The sequence below is a fragment of the Zea mays genome, chromosome 4 (genome assembly GCF_902167145.1).
Source record: "Zea mays cultivar B73 chromosome 4, Zm-B73-REFERENCE-NAM-5.0, whole genome shotgun sequence".
Taxonomy (NCBI): Eukaryota; Viridiplantae; Streptophyta; class Magnoliopsida; order Poales; family Poaceae; genus Zea; species Zea mays.
Window position 1 is genome coordinate 116,700,099 of NC_050099.1, and position 4,006 is coordinate 116,704,104.

Here is a 4,006-nt window from a genome sequence, read left to right on the forward strand (position 1 = left end):
GACCTCCACACTTGAAGCACTGAATATCACTATTCTTGGCTGTTGAACCCACTAATGTTGAAGTGGATGCTGCTGGCTTATAACTCGTGTTTGGAGCAGCACCGTTCTTTCCACTAGAATTGCCTTGAATATTGGATCACAAGCCTCCAGTTGAACATTTTGTCGCTGAGGATGCAGCAGTAAACCTTGAGATCGATTTGCTTCCTCCAGTCATGGTTCGTGCACCATATGACAAGAGCTTGCTGCTCTTAGCATCTTGTTGCAGCTGGCGTTTAGCTTTGGTGCTTGATGTACCAAATCAATAAGACTTTGGTACGGCTGAAACTCAACAATACGCTGAATGTTGCGATGTAACCCAGCCATGAAACGTGCAATGGTTTGCTCTTCGTCTTCATACACATTGGCTCTAATCATGGCCTTCTCCATCTCCTTATAATACTCCTCAACAGAGAAACTTCCTTGCCTCAAATTCTGCAATTTATCAAAAAGATCATGCCGATAATGCTTCGGCACAAAACGAATTCTCATTTCTCGCTTCATCTCTTGCCAAGTAATAATAGGGTCCTCTCCATGTTCTTCACGATCACAAAGAAGTTGCTCCCACCAAATCAGGGCATATCCTTCAAACTCAAGAGATGTCATTGCAAGTTTCTTCTCCTCTGAATAATTATGTAGGCGGAAGATTTTCTCCACCTTCAATTCCCATGTGAAATAATCTTCAGGATCAGATCTACCATCAAATTTTGGCATGGTAAACTTAAGTTTCCCAAATCTCTCTTCTTGGTTGACGCCTCTATGATGATGACGACCATAGCGATGTTGGGACTGATCATCATCATTCCCAAATTCAGATTCCTCATTGTCATCATTTCTTTGATTCCGGCCTCTTCCTCTACCACGTGCAGCACCTTGATTTCTCCTCCCATGTTCACTTGCCCTTCTAGAATAATTTCCTTCACCTTCTTCCCCATCTTCATCATGGTTTCTTACACCATCAGGGAGTCGACGACGACCTCTGATTTCAGCCATAAGTGTCTGAAGATCTTGTGCCAACAGATCTTGCTTGGCTTCTATGCTTTGTTTAAGCTCATTGAATTGTATCATGGTGACACATTCTTCAATCTCAACGTTGGGATCCATCTTCCTGCGAAATTAGTGGCGACAAGGCAACAAATATAGGTGGAATATGAAGCTATATAGAATCTCACAACCTCACCACTCTTACCAACCAAAGCTCTTATGAGTTCCCTGCGGGTTGCAAGAAAATGTGTGGTGGTAACAAGAAAGTGGTGGTTAAGCGAATACAAGACCAGAGTACCGATTACGATGGCTTATATGTGGAGCTTGGTGGGGAATAATAAACAAGGGATGCAATCTGAATCCTAGTTGTTGTAAAGTTAATAATCATCCAACTAGAAGTTCCCTGCCTAGTGCTGACCACAAGATACGAGTGATGTAAATAGATCAAACACACGCGCAAGAAATTTTAGATTTGATGTAGACAAGGAGTATGATTGGAATGCAAGTGTTGCAATCAGATCCAACCAAAATTTTGCACCAAATGACAATAGCAAACTGGTTGAACAACTTGATAAAACTTTCAGCACTTGTGCACATAAACAAACTGATTGTTCTATTTTTCTTTCACAATCTTGTTCAACACTTTTTTTGGACACTTTTTTATATATTTTTTTTATAGAACTAAACACAGAGATCTGATAGGATATTGCACACTTTATAATACTTAATAAAGAATTCAACCAGCAGCTATAACTTAAATAGGATCAAAGTTAACGCGAAGGAAATGATGAGAGTTTTCAGATTTTTCTTTTTGTGGATATTTTTAGATATATATAAGAGGCTCAAAGGAAACACAAAGGATAGAGTGACCAGCAACTAAACAAAGATTCTAAGGACTGAAACTTAACAAAACTCACTGGAACAACAGATTGAAACAAAGGGCTATGGCAAAATATTTTATGGCTTTTGGTGGATAGGACAAACACAAAATATATGTAGCTAAGGGTAAAGAATCCTACCGTGGTAACTGAGGCTTTGATACCAGATGATGCGTCACGATGCCCGATCTTCATGACGTAGGATCAATCTTCAGATAACTAGCTTCAAAGAAGCCAAGATAACTTGCTGCAAGCAGTGATAACTAGTGCAACCTGACAAATAAAACTCGAAGCCAACTACCGTCTTTAACCGGGAGCCTGAATCGAGGATTCGCCCAACCATACTCTCAAAGAACCAACCAACGCAACCTACAATCAATCGAGGAGACCTCGAAGGGAGTAGGAGCACCAATTGGGAGCGGATGAAGCCGCCACTTCTGCAATCCCGCGAAGGAATTCACAATAGCAAAGGGGTAGAGATCACTCTCAATATTTGTTAGCACACAGCTGAACAAAGGGGTTCTGTTTTAGATTATCATAAGCTGCCTTACATCATAGACATAGGGGGTATTTATACTAGTAACAACCAGCCTTAGAGAGGTATAAACACGAAACAAAAGTATTTTCACGTGCTAATGTGAAGGAGCCTCTTCGGGAGATCTGCAGAGCTGAATTCCGCGTGGCTGTTTGACTTCTGCGCAGTCTTCAGTATTTTGATAATAACTTCTTCTAAGAATCTCCAAATGACATGGGGCTGTTTGCATTGGAAAGCTTACTTGATAAGCTTTCTCACCATGTATAGCATGCTTAATGAAACTTCGTAGAATGATGCAGTTTAATACGAAAACTTGGTCATCAAGCAGACTGTTGACCTTCTGACCAGTCAGCACTAAAGTAGGTCGGCTGCCTTCGTGGTAGATTTGATTAAGTCGGCCTTAGAAGCATTGGAAACTAGACTTCAAGAGCTTTCCAAAAAGTACTTATGGGCCTTCATAGCTTTTGGGAATCAAAAGATATGACTGTTTCTTCTGGACGGTTCTGTAGTGCTAGACTGACTCGGACATAGTTCTTCTTGCTGATTCGCCTTTGATATGTTTTGTCCTTCCTCTTTGGTGAACCTAAGTAATATCAACATACATGACTTAGGTAGCATAAAGTTTTCATTAGTGTTTAATTGAAATTCAAAAAGTAGCGCGTGCACCTCTTGCTGTAGCTTCTTAGCTCGGCTACGTGTAATTGGTCCATCAAAGACTTGTGTTGGTGATGATGTTGGTTGTTCTTGAGTTGATGTAGCTTGATTTGGGGGTTGTAATATGTTGCTTAATGGCATGGTCATATCACTCTCTCTCCCACCTCTCTCTCTTCTCCGTGGTGCCCTAGGTTTTGGAGACGCTGATCGCCGAATTTGGATCCCCGTGGTCAGCCCCCTCCTCTCTCTCTCCCCTTCCTCTTCTTCCTCCTCTCCCCCACCCCCTATGCCTCCCCTGGATGCGCGCACCCCACGCGCCTCTCTGGCTGCGCGCACCTAGCACGCCTCCCTAGCCGCCGCCCCGTGCACCCCTGGCCGGGCGCCCCACGCCGGCTTCCCTAGTCGCGCCCCGCGCCCTTGCACCGCCGTCCCCGGCTACCGCGCCCCCTGGCCGTGCCCTCCCGGCTGCCGTGCCCCCTGGCCGTGCGCCATGGCCTCCGTGCCCTAGCCGCACGCCCCCTGCCGCGCCCCTGGCCGCGCGGGCAGTTCTAGTAAACAACATTTAAATTTTAGTTTGATTAGTTTTAAATTTAGTTTGATGAACGTGCTTCGTCGCGTGCTTCGTCGCGCGACGAATGAGTTTAATTTCAGAATTTAGTAGTGTGGTGCGTCGCGCGCTTCATCGCGTGACGAGTTGGGTTAATTTTGGTTATTTAGCGTGCTGCGTCGCGCGCTTCGTCACGTGGCAAATTAGTTTGATTTCAGATTCTGTTAATGTGTTGCGTTGCGCATCTTGTCGCGCGACGATCTGTCTTAATTTTAGATTATTCAATGTGTGGCGTCGCGCGTCCAGTCGCGCGACGTTTCGTCTTAATTTTAGTTTAGATGGCGTATGCCGTTGTGCTTTTCGTCGCGCGAC